Source organism: Mirounga angustirostris, unplaced genomic scaffold (genome assembly GCF_029215605.1).
Source record: "Mirounga angustirostris isolate CCGP_5_RB_7025 unplaced genomic scaffold, mMirAng1.0.hap1 SCAF_5, whole genome shotgun sequence".
In the NCBI taxonomy this organism is placed as follows: domain Eukaryota; kingdom Metazoa; phylum Chordata; class Mammalia; order Carnivora; family Phocidae; genus Mirounga; species Mirounga angustirostris.
Genome location: NW_026991713.1, coordinates 89,626,641 through 89,647,938, shown reverse-complemented (window position 1 = coordinate 89,647,938; position 21,298 = coordinate 89,626,641). Strand labels below are relative to the sequence as shown.

At 39.8% G+C, this 21,298-nt stretch overlaps 1 pseudogene; it reads right to left on the bottom strand.

Annotated features, from left to right (window-relative positions):
* LOC123839876 (uncharacterized) overlaps nt 1–20,715 on the bottom strand; it is a 60,881-nt pseudogene extending 40,166 nt beyond the window's left edge.
* Between the last annotated feature and the right edge of the window lie 583 nt (nt 20,716–21,298).

The following is a 21,298-nucleotide window of genomic DNA, read 5'->3' as shown; positions in this document are numbered from 1 at the left end:
ACATATTCTTTGCAAATACACATAAAACTCTTACCAAGAAAGACCATGTTCTGATGCATACAATAAACATGGACACATTTAAGGTAACTGAAATCAGGTTATTTTACCTGACATATGTTATCTGACTAAATAAAATTAACACAGAAATCAATAACAGAAAGAAACCTGAAAATGCCCAAATATGTGGAACTAAATAATACACTTCTTTTTTTTTTTTTTTAAGATTTTTTATTTATTTATTTGACAGAGAGACACAGCGAGAGAGGGAACACAAGCAGGCGGAGTGGGAGAGGGAGAAGCAGGCTTCCTGTGGAGCAGGGAGCCTGATGCAGGGCTCAATCCCAGGACCCTGGGATCATGACCTGAGCTAAGGGCAGACGCTTAACGACTGAGCCACCCAGGCGCGCTAAATAATACACTTCTAAGCAACCCATTGGTTAAAGAGCAAGCAGCAATGGAATTTTAAAAATATTTTTCAGTGAATGAAAATGAAAACACAACCTATGAGACCCTCCTAAAGGTGTACTTAAATGGAAATTTATGTAACATTAAATGCCTATTTTAGAAAACAAGAAAGGTTTTGAAACAGCAGTGTAAGTTTTTAATTAAACCCAAAGCAAAAAGAAGGATATAATAAAAATAAGAGCAGAACTCAATGGAATTTTAAAAAGAAAAATAATAGAACTAAAAGTTGGTTCTTTGAGGAAAAACAGTTAAAGGATGGGTTAGCCCAGTGATGGGTATTAAAGAGGGCACGCTCTGCATGGAGCACTGGGTGTTATGAGCAAACAATGAATCATGTTACATCAAAAACTAATGATGTAATGTATGATGATTAACATAACATAATAAAAAAATTATGTTATGATTAACATAACATAATAAAAAAATTTTAATAAATAAATTTAAAATAAAACAAAATTAAAAATTTAAATAAATAAATAAAATAATAAAAAATAAAATAATAAAATAAATAAAATAAATAAATAAATAAATATATAAAATAAATATATAAAATATATAAAATAAATATAAAATAAATAAATAAAAAATAAAAAATAAATAAAATAAATAAATAAATAAAATAAATAAAATAAATATATATAAAATAAATAAATAAATATAGAAAATAAATATATAAAATAAATATATAAAATATATAAAATAAATATAAAATAAATAAATAAATAAACAAATAAACTAAATAAAAATAAAAAATAAATAAAATAAATAAATAAAATAGATAAATATATATAAAATAAATAAATAAATTAATTAAATAAATATATAAAATAAATATATAAAATATATAAAATAAATTTAAAATAAATAAATAAATTAAATAAATAAATAATAAAAAATAAAATAAAAATTTAAATAAATAAATAAATAGAAAATTATGTTATGATTAACATAATAAAATTTTTTTTTTAAAGTGTATCAAGGTTTTCCAAGACCACCACTAGGTGGTAGTAGTGAGTAGTACCACCCCCCTACCACCCCTTACTTCCTGGACCCCTGAATCCCAGCTATCTGGGAAATAGCACTACCTGTGGAATGCTGATTTCAGAGCACAGAGAACCCACTGCAGAACTGTACCCCAGCCCTGCAAGGTATTGTCACGTAGCTGACACAATAAATGAGTCTTCAAAAGATCATTCCACGTTCTGTCAAGCCCGCTGCTTCAGGATGGTGGGGAATGCGGTGAGACCAGTGAATTCTATGAGCACGGGCCCATGGTAGCACTTCTTTCTCTGTGAAGTGAGTTACTGAGTCAGAAGCAATACTGATAGTGGAGAAGGCGTTCTCGAAGTCCATGAACGGTAGTTTTGGCAGAAACATCACATGCAGGGGAGGCAAATCCATATCTAACGTAAAGAACAAAATCTGTCCGTTCCGTGATGGAAGCAGTCTAATGTAAGTAACCTGCCACCAGTAGCTGGCTGGTCACCCTGAGGAATTGTGTCATATTGGCGGTTGTGTTGGTCTCTGCTGGTGGTGTACTGGGCGCTCAGCGGGAGCTATGGCCAGGCCCTGGTGAGCCCACGCGTAGCCTCTATCCCTGCCACCATGGCCACGTTGTTCAAAAGCCCACCAGGTGATGGGGGCGGGGGAGGCTGCGGAAAGAAGCTGACTGGTATTTACAAAATAGGTCCCTCTGTCCCCTTGATTATCAAAATCCTTCTCTGCTGAGGTCACCCTTTGGTGAACATTCACATGGAACACAAATATCTTCACACTTCTTGCCCATTCAGAGAGGTCTAGCCGCATACCTCTTCTTCAAATTCCTTTGTTACCAGTTTTCTAGTCATATTGCTTCCAAGTCCCTGACCATCCAGTCAACCTATTGGCCGCAACTCATAAATTAGTATATAATTGCATATCTGGTCATTTTTCCTTCCAAGCAAAGTGAATAACCAGGTGCACTGCTTAAAAATCTGCCCACTGGGGAGATCTCTCTTCACTTCTGTCTTTTAGGGATGTGCCAGAGAGACAAAATTTAGTGCTGGCACGCCAAGCAGGACCGTCTGTAAGCCAGACTGAGGTCTTCTCTTCCTTTGTCATCTGGTGGTAGGGAATGCCCCATGAAGCCACAGTGCAGCCTGGGAGAGAGAAGGCAGTGAGGTAGGAGTAAGGCCATAGGCATTTGAGTCACTTCTTCATGTGACTTATTTGTGCCTTTAGAGCCTACTCAGGCTCAATCACATATTCACCACTTCCCTTTGATGATGGAGTGTAACTCTGCAGCCCAACTTTATGACTTGGTGGGTCAAATAATACCCAGTTCATGAGGGGCAGTTCAGGTTACACTGTAACTTGGTGGCTCATAGTCAAGTGTGATTTGTTTGCTGAAAATTAAAAAGATATGGATGAGAGAATTTCACGATCTACTTAAATAGAGAGGTTCAGGGTGTTCAAGGATTCAAGGACTCCATACTGTTAAAATGTTTATTCTCCTCAAATTGTTATAGGAATTCAATGCAATCCAAATCCAAATCCAAGCAGATTCAAAAATCTATCTGGGAAAGCAAAGAACTTAGAACAGTTTAAATAACATTTGAAAGGGAATATATTTGAAGAACCCCTGCTAACTAATTTCAAGGCTTAATATAAAAATCTGCAGTAATCAAGATAGAATGGTATTGTTCAAAGGACAGATATATGGAAAAATGGAGCAGAATTAGAAAGCCCAGAATATACCCACACGTATGTGTTCAATTGATTTTCAACAAGTGTCAAGATAATCCAACAAATGTCACTGAGTCACCTGAAAATAGAATGCAAAAATATCAACTATGATCCTTATATTGAATACAAAAACAATTTTGAAAAGATCATGGACGGAAATGTAGAACTTGAAAGTATAAAATTTCTAGAAATAAATACAGGAGAAAATGTTTGTAACCAGGGATTAGGCAACATTTTCTTAGAACATGAAAAGAGCAAACCATTTTAAAAATGTGAAAATAAACTTCATCAAAATCAAGAACTCCTCTGTGATAGATGCTGTCAATACAATGAAAATACAAGTCACACGTGGGAGAAAGGATTTTCAAACACCTATCTGACAGAGGACTTAAAATTCATTAATAAGAAACAATCTCCCCACCACTCCCATCCAAACAGGTAAAATATTTGAACAAATCCTTCATCAAAGAAGAGATAGATATATCAAATAAGACATGAAAAGATGGTCATTAGTCATTAGGAAAATAAAAGGTAAAATCCAATGAGACATCCTTTCATTTCCACCGAAATTGCTAAAATTAAACAATAGATAATACCATGTGCTAACAAAATTATGGAGCAACTGAAACTCTCATATATTCTGATGTTAAGTGCCCATCTGCACAACCATGCTGGGAAACTGTTTAGTTTTGACTACTAATGCTAAGGTCACATGTATCTCATGACCCAGCAACTGTATCCCTGGCTGACATACCTGAAAACAATAAATGGTTATATTGACCATATATATATATGGTTAACCATATATAAATATGGTTATATTGACCAAAACCATGAACAGAAATGATCAGAGCAATATTTATTCATAAAAGCCAAACTAGAATTACAATAGCTTTAAATCATATCAAATTCTTAGTAATAAATAAAAGATATGCAAAATCTCTATGGAGGAAATCATACTTTTACTGAGGGACATTTTGAAAGACCAAAATGAAAAGAGAGATATGCTAGATTTGTGGAGACAACATTTTACAGATATCAATTTTATCAAAATTGATCTATGCATTCTGTGTAATTCTATTCTAAAATCTGTATGAAAATATGAAGAGCCCAGAACAGGCAAGACACTCTGAAAAAAAGAAAAATCCTCTACCAGAAACCGTGATTTATTTGAAGCAATAGTAATTAAGACCATGTTCCTTTAGCATGGAGACAAACAACATAGACCACTGAAACAGATCAGGAGTTCAAATCAGGACCACACACATATGGACACAATCCATGTTGGGGATGGCATAGTATGTCAATGGGGAATTGGTAAGTTTTTCAACAAATGGAACTGGGACAGCTAGCTGGCCACATAATTAAAAAAAAAAAAAAAGAGGGGCGCCTGGGTGGCTCAGTCATTAAGCGTCTGCCTTCGGCTCAGGTCATGATCCCAGGGTCCTGGGATCGAGCCCCACATCGGGCTCCTTGCTCAGCTGGGAGCCTGCTTCTCCCTCTCCCACTCCCCCTGCTTGTGTTCCCTTTCTCGCTGTGTCTCTCTCTGTCAAATAAATAAAAAAAATCTTAAAAAAAAAAAGGACATTTCCAGGTGGATAACAAACCTAAAAGTAAAATGCAAACCTGTAAGTTTTTAGGAGATAATGTAAGAAAATATCTTCATTAAGTCAGGGTAGTGGAATATTTCTTAAACAATACACAATAGTCACTAAATACAAAAGAAAGATCTATAAGTTCAACCACATACAAGTTAAACATATCTCATCCATTAAAAATTCTAGAGAGAGTTAAAAGATAATCCATAGAAAAGGAAATTATGTGCACAACACATTTTGAACAAAGATCTTCTATACTCATAGAAATCCCACAAATTATTAATAAATATAAGATCACCCAAAAGAAAAATAAGCAAAAGAGACCCTTAAACAGTTCTTTACAAAAGAGGAAATCCAACTGGCCTGTTAGGTGTTGAATCGTGTCTCCCCCAAATTCATATGTTGAGGTCCAAACCTTCATTACCTCAGAATGTGACTTTATTTTGAAATAAGGTTGTTGCATATGTAATCAGTTGAGAGGAGATCCTACTGGAGTAGGGTGAGAAATTTGGAGACAGAGACACACAAGCAGAAAGCTATGTGAACATTAAGGCAGATGGTGCGCGATGCATCTTTACACTAAGGAATACCAAAGATTTGCCAGCAAACCAACAGAAGAAAGATTCATGGAACAGATTCTCCTTCACAACAGTCAGAAAGAACCAACCCTGCTGGTCCCTGATCTCAGACTTCTAGCCTCCAGAACCATGAGACAATAAATTTCTCCTTAAGCCATTACGTTTGTGGAACTTTATTCAAGTAACCCTAGCAAACAAACATGTGCTCAAAAAACCTAGGAACTGGCAATTAAGAAAATTAAAATAATGCTGATCCATTTCTGTGAACCAACTAGACTGCGAATAACACAACAGCGTCATGTGAGTGAGAATACAGAGCAGTGGGACTATCGTACAATATGCCAAGAACCACTTTCAAAACAGTTTGGGACAGGGGCTTGATAGCAACAAATAAAGTTAAACGTACATAACTCCTTAACCTGGCAATTCCACTCCTGGTATATACCAAAGTGGTTAATCAGTGCACATAGTGATTTCCATGTACCAGGATACATACATAAAAATGCATAATAAGCAAAATGAGAAACAAACTAGACGTCGATAGGGACAGCAAAGTAAATAAACCGATCAGAGTATATTCACACCACAGAACACCTTGCAACAAGGAAAAGAAATGAACTACATTTCTTTTGGCTACATACAAGAACATGGATGACTACCCAAGAAAAAATTCTAAAAATCAGATAGATATGGCCACCCAGGTGTTTGTTTCATAATCATTTATTAAACTGAATGTACATATAATGTGTTTTTTCTAATTATATTTCACATTTTAAAAATCTGGGTTTTTTCCATTTTGGGGGGGTTCCACTGAATGGCTTCAGTATTTAGGCAGGAATGAGTCACTTGGCCACCCCTAATTGCACAGCCTGAGAAGGCAAAAATACAATGACAGCAACAATGAGATTCTGCATAAGGAGAAAGAAGAAAACTAGTATTTGGAAAAGGAGTTAAAAGTGCTGCACATGTGCTCTTCATTATTTGAAATACTTGAGTGCAATTATAGTTTTAAAGGTATGTAATTTTTTGGTAAAACAATGTGCAGAAAGAAAGTCAACTATTCCATCCGGGGGTCCATCAAAAAAGGAGATCTGTCCCAAAACTTGAAGTAGAAATTTGCTGCATTGAAGTTACTGAGAATCAATATGTCAGTCGTTAATCCATTTCTAAAGGGTTTTCAAGAGAAAGTCTGCATACTTTAGAACTAATCCTGATGTGAGACAGATGTAGACTCTCCCACTTTGTGGATTTAGTGCTTCGCGCAACTTGGCATACTGCTCTGAAGGATGGCAGCCCCTGAAGTCTTTCCTGGCTCTGCTGAAATCCTGAGGATAGAAACATGCTTATATATTTCAAGATTTGTCATTGGATTTCCATCCCTTGCCACTCTTTCTCTAAATTCCAGTGGGTTTTTAGTAGTTCACCTTCAGTGGGTTGTCTCAGATGGTACTGAGCCACAATTCTCTTCTCCCTAATATCATTCTGTCTAAGGGTGGCCTCCTGTGAGTGGAGAGAGACATACGTGGAAGTCTGCTGGGTGGGGATCCTTAGAACACTTCTGTTTTCTTGATACGGAGGGACCCTCTCCTTCTATAGAGTGCAGTAGGGATGCTGGCAGGCGTATCCTTCCCCTCTGAAGCATCAAGCACAGGGATGAACACAAACATACCACAGACTGCTGCATTAGCCTGGGACCATCGACCTCTGGGGCCCTGACATCACACACTCAATTGCACAGGCCGAATCCCTAAGATAAAGGATTTCCTGAAGTATTAGGACCGCCAAATTATTCTTCACTATGCCTACAGGGAGATGAACAGAAACCATTGTTGTAGGGTTCCATCTAGAACCTTATGTCTTATAACTCACTGAGCAACAATCATTTGAAATTTGAGTTAAAATCAGTAATATACCTAGATAAAAGCAATTTTGAAATAAATTCTTAGTGAATTCTAAAATCCTAGTAAGTCACATATTTTTTTAAAAAGCAGGTGAAAACTAAACCTAAACAAAAATGCTAGCAATGAAGAGGCCTTCCAGTGCCAAAGAAGTAACACTGGTTTGGGAGCAGGTGTTTCCAAAATTAATTCCCGATTTTTTTTTCTAATTCTGAAGAAGTTACTTTAACATCTTAGTCTCGGTTACCTTGTCTGTTATATTAGTTAATAATACCTTCCCTACAAGACTTTTGTTATACATGGAAAAATAGCAATTCCAGTCCTCATATGTGGTACTTGTTCAATAAATAGCAGCTGTGGGCGCCTGGGTGGCTCAGTTGGTTAAGCGACTGCCTTCGGCTGAGGTCATGATTCTGGAGTCCCAGGATCGAGTCCCACATCAAACTCCCTGCTCAGCAGGGAGTCTGCTTCTCCCTCTGACCCTCCTCCCTCTCATGCTCTCTGTCTCTCATTCTCTCTCTCACAAATAAATAAAATCTTAAAATAAATAAATAAATAAATAAATAAATAGCAGCTGAAGTCTAGGAAATAAAGTCATTTTTTAAGGTCACTAGTTTTGTGATCCTGGGGTCATCAATTCTTCTTCCATAAAGTAAGTAGATTGAATGAAATGACTCCCTCCATTCTACAACTCATAAGTTAAAGGTTACCCCTATCATAAACCTGCATCAAGTGCAGTGGAACTGTAAAGAAAGATCCTTGGGTTCTTCTCTCAGTTCTGCCCTTGTCCAGCTACTTGACCTTGGGCAAGTCACCCTCAGAACCTCAGAATTCCTTCTGTGTAAAACTATGGAGCTGAGTGAATATGATCTCTAACAGTATTTGGTACTTTTGGTATCGGATAAAATTCTCTGACTCTTCTGGTTATGGTGGGCAAACAGACAACATGAAAGTGAAAAAAGTGAGTCATAAATTAGAGGAATCCATTTGTCTGTCACCATATTCCATGATCAACTGCTGAAACTTGATGTCTGGTGCAAGTTTGACCAAAGTTGACCAAATTTACATATTTTGACTCCAGTGTCTAGTGTTGGGAACTCTACTGGAGATGGAGGTGTTTTCTTTTGTCTTGGAGAAAGAGAGGTACGAGGTTGGTGTCAATGGAAAGTGGGGAACTGAGGCACATAAATTATGAAAGCGAGAGGGATATAATCCCAGCCTAAGGAAGAGGTTCTCAATCCCATCAGTACACGCTAGACCTCCATGAGGATATCACATTATAATTACAGAAAAGTCTTATAAATGTGAGGACCTGAAAATCCCATTTCAATTTAAGGGACCAGTTACTTAAGGCGAAGTCATGCGAGGGGGGGGGGGGGGGATCATATAAATTAAAGTAACTATTTTCAGAGGAAAAAAAGAATTTTAGAAAGCTCCTACTCACATGAAAGTCAGAACTGTGACCATGCAAAGGAGCCCACAGCAACATTATTTGGCTTAGTCCAGTTAGGAGGGAATCATGATGCTGTGTGTGTGGTCTGGGTCTCAAGCTGTTTGACATGCTTAGAGTTTGATCTACAATGTTTGTAAGTCTGATTTATTTGATTTACAAGTTCGGTGATTAGCAAGATGTTGCTAGATCTGTATTTGGGTATTTAAAAGAAAATCTCTGTCTTAGGAAATGATTAAATATTTGAGATAATCCAGATATATTAAAATCATCATTGTAGTTTACCATGCTTAAGGCAATTTGATTAAATATATAATGTTTGATGTTTGAAAAAAAATTTTATTGGATATGTCAATTCAAAAAAGCATTTTTCTAAACTACTGTATGTTAAAAATAAAATAAACCTGTAAAGCAAACTTAAAGTCCTAAGAAAATTTAATTTTCAAACGGTAACTTGAACCAAAGAAATATTGATTAGATAGAACTTCTGTTCCTGCACAAATCCCCACCTGTGTTACTCCCTTCAGTATTTTCCTTCCTCTGCTCAGGCTAACTGGGACAAAGTCCCACAGAAGAGACAAATTAATCCCATTCTAAGTGGGTAGTAGGCATAGATCTCTGAAATGTTGTGGGCCAATGCCTGCATTTGTAGTGCCACCTAGTGTTAAAGATGGGTTATTACCTTTTTTTTTTTTTTTTTTTTTAACATTTGTTTGTTTATTTGACAGAGGGACACAGCGAGAGAGGGAACACAAGCAGGGGGAGTGGGGGAGGGAGAAGCAGGCTTCCCGCAGAGCAGGGAGCCCGATGCGGGACTCGATCCCAGGACTCCGGGATCATGACCCCAGCTGAAGGCAGACGTTTAACGGCTGAGCCACCCAGGCGCCCCGGGTAATAACATTTTGCGAAGTGAAGCACAGTGGAGGCGTGAGACCCCATTTACTGACGCTATTATCTATCTTAAGTGTTAAGGTGAGAAACTTATGGAAATCGTGGCATCTAAAGCCCCCCCTCCTACCCTTACGTTTTATGGAACTTTGTGTTCCTTTTGTATATTCCCATAGTACATGCTTTTCATATTACTGAGCGTATTTCTTGGCTTTGGAGTTAGAAATTTCTGCCTTCATGGATCTTGCCTTCATGGAATTCTTATTTCGTTCATAGTGTTTATCACAGGTGGTTCATATCCACCTCACCTTCTACCCGTGAGCTTTCTTTCCTCCAACGTGCTTCGTTCCTTAAAGACTTTGCAAAGAGTCAGGTTCAAAATGCATGTAGAATTAAATAGATGTGCAAAAAAGAATGTTGAGCACAATTTACAAACCAACTAATTTTATAGTTTTAATGAGATTATTTTCTCCTTGGATCTTTGATCAACAATGATTCTGTTTGTCTATTCTATGCTGGAAGTCACCCTGCTGTGTACTCTTTGACTGAAATACTAGATAAGATAATGGAATTTCTCTTCTTTTGCATGAGAATGATTATATACTTATAAAAGAGAATTTTTAAAGTCTATGATTTTTTTAAATTTGTTATTAAGTCAACTTTTCTATTTTATCTTATTCCTTAACTTGTCAAATGTTATATGTCAGATGAGAAAAAGTATTCAGGTACTATGTTGTTCAAATATCATCTTCCACGAACGTTATATTGTATTTTTTAGAAATGTCATTTAAGAATCTTGATCTTGTGTACAGTTAACTAAAATAAATTATATTTTTAGAAGGATAATTAACACTGGATGAGCTGGGGTACAAATAAAGAGGTAGTAGAATATTTTACTTGATCCCCAGAGTCCTAATATCATATGTGCCATTTTAAGGAATCTCACCTACTCATCTTAAAAATACAAAAAAAAAAAAAAAAAAAAATCTCGACTAAATGCACAATGAAGAAGCTGGTCTGTATAATTTTCCCATATTTGAAGCTCATGCAAATATAAAATGTAAAAACACATTATGGTGTTTTGGTTCCCAAAATAATGTCTGCATCCTAACCCCTGAAATCTGTGAATATGGCATGTTATGTGGCAAAGGGGAATTAAGGTGGTTCATCAACTGACCTTAAAAGAGGAAGATCATCCTGGATTATTTAGTTGGACCCAAGTGTCCTTAAAAATGGAAGAGAAAATTACAAGAGAAAACCAGAAAGATGTTAGCATGAGCAGGACTCAGCCTGGTTTTGCCAGCTTTAAAGACGGAGGAAGAAGACCAGGAGTCCAGGAGTTAAGGGCAGCTTCTAAACACTGGAAAAGGCAAGAAAACGGATTCTCCCCAAGAGCCCTCAGAAAGGAACACAGCCCTGCCAATACCTTGATTTTAGTTCAATGAGACCTGTGTCAGCCTTCTAATCTAGAGAACTGCAAGATAATCAGTCTTAGTGTTTTATGCCAGTGAGTGTGCAGTAATTTGTTACAGCAACAATACAAAACTAATACATACCTAGATCCTCCTACCAAGAACGATACAAACTTTGTTATAAGAACATTCCATTAGATGTTAATTTCATGTCTGCTGGTATTAGAATTAGACTTTAATAGTGGAGTAAGGAGTAAACAGTCCAGATATATATGTGGAGTCAGTGTTCAAAAATGTATGTGGACTTAATGATTATATGTTATATTAATGGCTATATTATATTATAAATATATTTAATGATATATATAGTGATGTTTTGAAATAAGTAGTCTGTTCCTGATAAATCAGAAATGAGTAAAAATATAAGGAGGCAGAGAGAAGATCTCAGTTGCTCACTAATTTGACTTTTTTCCTCTGCTTTCTGAGGGATACTGAATTTTCTCCAGGTTTCCTATGCTGTCTTCATCTGGTCTGTGTCGTGATGCCATTTTCTTGTATCAGAACCTTTGTCACAATTTGTCAAAGGCTCTCAGTATATAAAATTTTAATTGCTTCAAGACTTTATCATTAATAGTTTGATAAGGCTTTGCTTCCTCCAAGAGACTCCAGAAATGCTCACCTCTTGCTTTGCCTATCATCTCAGAAAGAGTTTGCTTTCAGTTTTCTCAGGGCTCTGGCTGTCTGCTGCCTTCTGATCTCTGTGCTTGTCTCCTGTGTCCACGTGCACTCACGCACTCACGATGCAGTGGGGAAAGCCAAGTTAAGTCCTTCAGTATAATGTTGGGTCAGGAGCACAGCTCTAGACTTGTTTTCATGTGACTTGGAACTCTTCAGTGTTACCCCAAATGTGTAGGGTCTTATACCTTTATATATAAAATCTTTTCTTCTACTTCATTTGAAAGACTTTTCTAGGCTACGGCTCACAAATAAGATTAGGTACATTCATTCATCAGTATTACTGTGTGTGTTGTGGCTGATGAAGGAAGGGTTTTCCGACTTGTCAATAGCGCTGTGCCTTCAAAGAAGAAGGATATTAGCTTCTTCCATGCTGTTCACCAACTCATGAGTAGGAAAAGATATCGAGATCTAGCTATTTTTTAGGAGCTCTCACTTCGCTGGCAGGAGGAAGAGCAATGGTAGTCATAACGGTCTATGTCCTTCTAAGATTGTCCCATAGGCTTGCCTTAACTGAGCTTAATATAAATAACCATCCGTCCTCTGCATCTTTATTATCTTTTGGATAGCAAGCAGGTCCTTTGCTTTAGAAAAGTGACCCTAAAGGTAATAATTTTGGAAGAGGAGGGCATTTTGGTGTTACTCAAATCAATACTTGAGATGTAAACATTTTTATTTAATATACGTTGAATTCCCAACAAGTGGGAAGCACTATGGGGGCCCCTGGGGAATACAAAGATGAATTAGGTGAGATCCTCCATGTGCTGCCGGTCTCTTAAGGGAAGCAAATGTGTATCTAGATAAAATTCCAATAAATTCAGTTAGTGCTACGATGGAAGTCTGTGTTAGCCAGAAGTAATGTTAATGGGAAATACAAGGGAGTTTAGCTACTACACGTATGGATCCAAGTGCTAATAAGATATTGTCAAGAGTCTCTTCATCTCTTGTGTTTTTTGTCTGCATTAATCTTATTTTCAGACCCACTTTCTCTTCGTGGTAGCAAGATGACTACCAAGAGAGTACTTCAGGCAAAACCCCGGGTTTCATTCTGGTGGCCCTGGTTTAGGATAGTGCCTCATCCCTAAACCAATCACTGTGTCCAGGGAATAGGAGCCCCTTACTGGTTAGCCTGGTTCACACCTCCCTGTGGTCAGGGGTAGAGTCAGCTCCATCATAAATGCCACATGGACTTAGAGAAAAGTCACTGGAGAGATATGCTGGGTGAGTGTTGTCATTCCTTTCCCTCTGAGGAAAGGATAGGTTTCCCCTCCCTCCCCACACCATCCCAAGTAAATGAGGAGAATTATTGCAGAGAAAAGGGGGTGATCAAAACAAGTCTCCAGCTGCAAAAAGTTCAGGCTTCTTTCTTTTTGACACCAGACCTTAGTGAGAGAGCTCTTGGGATAAATTGGCATGTAGTTGCTCAATTATGGGTGAAAAAAGAGTGATGCCTGCATCTTGCCTAGACAAGTCCTCCTGAAGGCAGGAGGCCAATGGACCCTTTGTGATGACAGGAAATGTGAGAAGGGATGGTAGATGGTCAAAGTGCACTGCAACCATTGGTCAAGACAAGGAGGTCATATTTTCCCACGGACCAATGAGATGTCTTGGAGGATAAAGTGGATCCCAGGCAAAAGGGCATCCTGCTTCAATGAGACACCAGCACAGAGAGGCAGAGGGTGTCCTGGGGCAGGCTAGGGACCTCAGCCAGAATCCACAGACTAATGCACTTGGAATTGTGCATGAGGGGCACAGAGTCTTAAAACTCTTCATCAAAGCACCACACCAAAAAGAAACATTTAGATGGCTGAGATGCAGAGGGCATCATCAGTTGAATACACTAGTTGTGTTTTTTCTGCAAACACACCATCCACTTTCCCTTCTACTCAGGGGAGCCAGAAGCAAAAGAGAAAATGAAGGAGGAATGAAAGAGCCAGGATAAATAATGAGAACAAAATGCATCAACACTGCCTTACTCAGCTGCATAGTCATACACAAAGGTATTTGGTCTGGGGACCCAATAGTGGTTGCAATCCAGCCAACCCTCCTCTTAACCTACCTTGAGTGGGAGCTGCCTCAGCTTAAAAATTCACCCTATGGTGCGTTTTGTGCTAGGCGTGGCCTCCGTCACATCGGCTCCCCGTCGCGGGTCCCCACGCCGTGAGTCAGGGCTGAGTTGGGAGGAGACCAGCTTTGGACTGAAGGTGAGATTAAAGTTTTTATTTAGACTTGCCTAGGCATTTCATACCTGAAAATAATTATACATATTTGTAAGATTTTATTTATTTACTTGAGAGTGGGGGAGGGGCAGAAGGAGAGGAGAGTGGGAATCTTAAGCAAACTCCACACTGAGCAGGGAGCCTGGTGCAGGCCTTGACATGGGGCTTGATCCCACGACCCTGGAATCATGACCCTGAGATCATGACCTGACCCGAAACCAGGGGTTGGACACTTAACCAACTGCTCCACCCAGGCACCCCTGAAAATAACAGTATTTTTGTAACACCTAAAAGTGACTAGAAAACTATGGAATCCACCCAAGATAGCATTAAGTGATGGCAAAGATGAATAAGATGGGGCAAATCAGAAAGCGTTGTTTGGAATAAAATGTAAAGCTATGTTGAAGGTGTGTTTTACAGTTCAGCTCATTCATTAAGCGGGTTACTTGTAGGCATTACGGTCTCTTTCCACCATTGCTGGATTTACAAATTTGTATAAATAATATATTCATCATTCTATACTCACCAGGGAAAAAAAGCTTCATTTCTCTGAAAAACTAAAAAAAAGAGGCCCAAGAAGCTAGCTAATAATTATGGCTGTGTACTATGGATTGGAAAAATATCTTCTGTGTTCCTTTTAATGCTCACAGTAATCCTAAAGCATGTCATTGTTTGACAGTGGAGGAAACAGAAGGTTCAAGATGGGGAGCCACTTGGCCCAAGTCACAGCACTAGTAAATGGCAGAAGAAAGATTCAAATGTAATCCTATTTTGACTAAAAGGTCCTTTTTTGTTTCTATCCTCCATCCTGTGGAAGTCAGAGCAGTTGTAAGACGGGCCCCACCTAAATCTGAACATTTAGCTCTTAGGTTGGAGCATACATGTTGATTCTTCAAACCTTAGTCTGCCTGGAATCACCACACAGCCTTGACCCGGGTCAAAATAAACTAAAACTGAAAGGCGCGTTGTGTAGTCTGGTTTCTAATCCAAACAGTTAAAGAGCAGGGAATGTGCTTGCTTACGGAACCATAAATCAATGAACTTCATAACAGTGACCCTTTAATATGGAAGCAGTGAAATTTCTTTCATATTTGAGGGGGGTAAAATCCTTTTTTTTAAAGTTAAATTAATGCATTCAAATTCCATCCTCATTTCTGGGGAATTTGTCCCTTCACCTATATATACATTTTCCTCTTCTCTTTGATCCATTGGAACAGCTCTTTTTGGATATTTAAAAGAATGACTCCAATATCCTCTTTTATTTCCTTCCTGACAATCAAGTACTATTTTCTAAGAGATTGGAGTTATATTTCATCTTCTGTTCCAAACATTCTAATTTCCTCTGATCATTAGGCATTAGAATATTTTTCTCAATTTCTAAAATAAATAATATTTTCTGGCTTCCACTTCAACTAGTTTAATTTTTTTGGCTTATTTTTTGCCAATTATTTATGCCACACTTAGTCAAAATTATAGAACATGAGGGGGGAAAAAGAACTTAGAGATTTTCTGGACTTTCTCATTGAATAGATAAGAAAACAGGAACATTAACTGCTATGTCCCATATTATGCAGGCGATAAGTGATACTATTTGGAATGTTGTGTTAAGAATCATTCTTAACAATCATGACTTATTAAAACATCTGCCATGAGTGGGGTATAGGGTGTGACAAATACTATATCTTCACTACACCATGCTGTTTCCTAAATGCTTCCCAAACTTTAATATGCATACAGACGATAAAATGTATAGTCCAACTCAATGGGCCTGAGAAGGGTCTTGAGCGTCTGCCATAAATGGACATCAGTGGTCAGCAAACTCCAGCCCGCAGGCCAAATCCAGCCCACCCCCTGTTATTTACAATAACGTTTTATTGGGACACAGTCCACACCCATTTTTTTACATATGACCTAGACCTATGGCTAGCTGCAACAGCCGAGTGGAGCAGTTATGGCAGACGCCTTAGGGCCTGCAAAACCGAAGATATTTACTATCTGGGGTGGGGGTGGGGGTGGAAATTGCCAATCTCTGTCCTGGAGCATGGCTTGTCTATCTTGGTCGTATGTTACAATCCTTGGGGAACTTTTAAAAGTCGGGCTGCCCATGCCAGACTCCAGGCCAATTAATTCAGAATCTTAGGGGGTAGGACCAGGCATCATTTTTTAAAAATACTCTAAAAAGTTGAGACCTACTGTTCTAGCGCATGAGTTCGCAAATACTGGTGAGCCAAAGAATAGCCTGACCTGATTGTAAAAAATGCAGAGTCCAGGGCCACATCCCCAAGATCTGGTCCCAGAGGGCTGGCACATGGGGCCCAGGAATCTATCGACACAAACTCATCAGGCATCTTGACACAGGGGCCCCAGGATCCCACTTCAGAAGTAACAAAGTATACTCTTTCTAATGCATGCTATAAACACGTACTTTCTTGAAAGAGCTGCCTCAACTCAGGTGTTTACAGAATTATGATTCACAAGAGTGAGTCATTATTCTAAAGTACATCCAGGACCAGCAATTAGAGTTCTTACCAAGAAAGAATGATCCTGCACACAAAATATGTTTCACTGGTGTTCTGATTTCACCTAACCTCTGAATGTTTTTACTGCTATAAATTATAGAAGAAGAAGACAACAATTCCCCACCACCCCGAACAATTCAGTCTCTCTCATTGCGTTTAAGAGTTTGCTTTTATTTTTTAAATTTTTAAAAAAGATTTCATTTATTTATTTGACAGAGAGACACAGCGAGAGAGTAAACACAAGCAGGGGGAGTGGGAGAGGAAGAAGCAGGCCTCCTGCTGAACAGGGAGCCCGACGTGGGGCTCGATTCCAGGACTCTGGGATCACGACCTGAGCCGCAGGCAGACGCTTAAGGACGGAGCCCCCCAGGTGCCCCTAAGAGTTTGCTTTTAGAAGCATGGAAAAAGACATGTGAAAAACTAGATCTTTTGAAACACCTAGAAAGATTTTGATTCCTCTGACCAGGTTTAGGGTTGTTTTAAAAATTAGCAGGATAAATAGTTCATTTTCATTCCATTGTAATAGTAAAAAACGTATTAAAACCCAATTTCTAGGGCATCCGTGTAAGTGACCCAAATCTCTGATTAAATGATGATAAATGCGTGCCAGACCCACTGCATTTGCCGCTCTGCCTCCTGGCTGCCACGTTCAATCAGCAAATTCCTCTTCACTTTCTCCATTTGCAAGGTCTGTGTACTGCAGTGGCTTGCAGGGGAAAGTTCCTCTGATTTGGGGGCCGAACTAGAGCAAACAAGGGGATTAAAGCAGCAGGAAGATTCCCACTAAGCCTGGCCTTCCCATCTGCTGAGATCCAGGAGCGTCGTCCCATCTGGCTCTTTTGCAGCTCACCACCTCATCACTTAGTCTTTTGTTTACTTTCAAGTCTACTAGAGGTTGGTTAGGATCCTGCCTAATATTCCGGTGTTTTGAAATACGTTCAGCTGAGAGTGCAGCCGGACCCAGGGAGGAAGAGTGAAGGGAAACACATGTGAGATGGTGATTGCCTGCTTTTGTTTCCTAAGATTCAGAGAAACCAAATATCTCATGTGTTTCTAGAAAAAAAGCCTATCATGTACCTTCTGGCTGCAAAATTCATTCAGGTACATGGGTTGAGGATCTCGCGTTCCACGAGAAAATATATATTTGGAAAGAGTAAACTCTATTTTTTCTTTTCAGAAGACATGCTGAGCATCAAAGGTTAGAGCTGGAAGGAAACAGGCCAGTTTACCATGCCTGGTGGTGAAGAAGAAAGATTGCAAAGGCAGTGTGCGGTCACTTGCTGTTCGGCACTCCGAGTCTTAGTTTCGAACAAGGCTGTGTCTCAGTTGGCCACAAGATGGCAGGATGTCAGCACATTCCCACAGCTAGCCAGCATCCTCTCCCCATCAGGGGTTAATGGCTGTTGGTAATTTTGGCTTGACTCTCTCCTCTCAAGAGATTTCACACTCTCATAAATGAAATATACAAATATGGCTCAACGACTTATGTTTTATAGCTTTAAAATGTCAAGAGTCAGCTATTCACGTCATATAATTGGCATCCGCAAATGGAAAGCTATGGAAAAGGCTCTGGTTTTATTTATTAATGGTCTCTCAACTCTTCCGTTGGCTGAGGTTTGGGAACTACCTGGATGCTGTTCTCCTTTGCTGAGGCTTTCTCAGAAGGAGTAAGTAATCCTGCCCTTGTGGACATCCGGCATTTACAGCTCCCAGGGGATAAAACGTGGAGAACAGGAGGGAGGTAGGCTTTGATGGTAGAAACAAAGGCTGTGGGAGAGGGGGGCCTTTGCCCTTGCAGGGTGGACAAAGAGGTGGGTCTGGCTGGGCAGAAAAAACAGGAACTCTGCCACAGATCTGCCCCATGAATCCATTCATTTACCCGTCCAAGCCTATTTCAAAACATTTGATTACAAGGCAGTATGAAGTTCCCTAGGAATGGAAAGATTAGCAAGGCATGGTATTACCCTCAGAGAGCTAGTCTATCAGACTGTAGCTAGAGATACTGAGAAAAGGAAAACCTCCCTGTGGCAACTGGGCTCAAACAAAAAGAAAACGAACTACAGAACAATCGGGAAAGAAGCTGGCCCAATTGCAAGCAGGTAAACAATAAAGAGGACAGCGGGCAGGGATGAACCAGAAGGAAAGGGGTGAAGGAGATAGGCTGGAGGACTAGAAAGCAAGGCATGCTGGGGAGTTGGGGATTTAGTGTGCATAAACTGATCGGGGCTCCAATGTAAGGAGAAGGACGCTGGGGCTGAGATAAGAAACAGACAACACGACAACGGTAACAACACGACACTTAGGTTTCCACAGTGGCCCAGGGCTGGCCGACTGTGTGATCTTTAGCAATTAGCCCCATCTTTCTGGGCTCCCTATTCTCATCTGTGAAGTGGAGCCTGCAATGACTAATGTAGGAAGTAGGTAGGAATGCTAAAGGTGAATCGCGAGTGTGCCTGGCATGGAATTGTTGATTTCAGGACATCAGTGGCTTTCCTTCTCAGTCAGACCTTTACAGAAGTCAGTAGGAGGTACCAGGAGGGCGAGGGAAGCCCATGTTAGGCCCCCAAAGCAGACACACGCTCACCCCAAGCCCCCAGCTGCTCCTCAGCTCACATAACTGCAGTGAGGGGGACAGTGATGCCCAGCGAGTGTTTCACTAAGGGGGCGTGGGAACAGTTTGTTTGCCTGTCTCACCAACGTCAACATGAATGCAGGCTCCTTGTGAGAGATGGGCACGAAGAGAGGCAGAGAGAGTTCACTGCTAACCCTCCTTCCTCCACAATCTCATGCCCCTCTTCCAACAGTAACCACATGGAGGTTTGGGCCGTGTCCTTCCAACTGTGGGGCTCTCACTGTGTGTGTGTGTGTGTGTGTGTGTGTGTGGTCCCCATATGTACATCTCCCCATGCATCTGGACCTGCAACTCAGATGCTGGCCGTCTCCAAGCAAAGACCCCGTTTTTCCCTCCTTCTGAACCTGAAAGCTGAATGTATGTAGCCTTTGACAATAGTCTACACAAAGGAAATTCACTTGTAGGAGGCACTGGGGATTTATTGATGGTTTCTTCCCCAGGGGGCATTTAAGTTTCCTTTCCACCAGCACACTGCCCCCAGTTGGGGGCTTGCTTCTTTCTGACCTTCCTCCAATCGCATTGGTTCCAGAACTTGCCCACTTTCCCACCTCTACTGCTCTGCATCTCTGCTCCGGTCCCCATGAACCCTGACCCCCAGGCTGAGGCACTTTCTTAAAGTTCGGGAGTCCTCTCAAAACTTCTTTTCAACAAAGATGGTCTCTTCCTATAAAATGGTTCCTGTGCCAGTAATTATAAAGATTAATCATTTTCTCCGTATTGTAGTGTCTATATGAATGTAATCACATACATAATTTTATATATATGAATTTGTTTTTCTAATATAAAATTTTATATATATGAATTTGTTTTTCTAATATAAAAAGGGAGCGTACAGTTATATTATGCATACTGCCTTGCGACTTCCAGTTACTCCTCAATTTTGTCTTGTTTATCTTTCCAAACCATTAGAAATAAATCAACCTCATTCTTAATTGCTGCATAAAATTAATACTTTCAATAGAAATAAATCAAACTCATTCTTTTTAATTGCTGCATAAAATTAATACTTCAATATGAGATGAGGTAGATTTCTTTGTGCTCTACTTTCGTTAATGACAAGATACAACACAAGTCAGGGTTACGGTGAAAATTCGTCAGCCAAGCTATTAGAGGCCTCCAGTTGCTTAGAACAGCAAAGCTACACAAAACAATATAAATTATAGTAGCAATGTAAATAATGCTGCTAATGAAAATGGCTAATACTTTATCAGCATGCTTATATGTACCAGGAACTATTGCTAGCCATTTGTAGGCACAGTAGGAGTAATCTACAATGAAGCGGGTTATTCCCATTGTATAGACGACCATTCTGAGGCATGGGCAAGTAAGTACATTGTTCGAGGTAACACAGCCAATAAATGACATTGTCAAAATGTCCCGAGTCTGGCTCTAGCGTCTGTGTTGTTAATCACTAAACCATAGATCCTCATGTCCGACAGGAAATACCTTGTGCAAGTTCACTGGCCAGGGACCCAAAGCGGCCGCCATTGACCAAATGCACTGAACATTCTGGCTCCGAGTGAGCTCCAGCTGATCCTGGTACGGAGCTTTCTCTGCTGCTCTCAATTAGGCAGCCAGGCCCAAAGAAAAGTGGCATCCAAGAACAAGAACAGAAAAGTGGCACCCAAGAACAAGAACAGAAAAGTGGCATCCAAGAACTTTGCGGGGCAAGGTCTGCCCGGCAAGGCACGGCGTGGAGGGTAAAGGGGGGAGGAAAACAAGAAGAAGGAGAAGCTAAGTGGAAGAGAATGAGAGAATGCAGTGGAATCCAGCCAGGCACCTGGCCCCAGCTGAGAGCATGCCTGGGGGGAGCGTGCCAAACCTACACAGCTCCAAGCCCTGCGCCCATAATAGCTGCAGGAAGGCACCCTGCCAGTGAGTCACTTATTCCAGCCAGAGCTGGGAGCACTTAATCAGATGCATCCGGTTTATGTTCATGGGATATTAGGTGGAAATATACGGTCAACTGCAATGAATTGGCATGCCCCGAAGTAGGCCAGCCATTGCCGGAAGGCAGGCCTCTGCAAGTTGAAACCTCATTTTTCTCTCCTCTGAGAGCCTGCCACACATCTAATTGATTCTGCACATTTTATCCCTATATAATAGACTCTCTAACAAAGAGGAACTATTTCTTTCTTGTGATGACTGAACAGAAATCCAGAGTCGAAGCTAGCAGGACC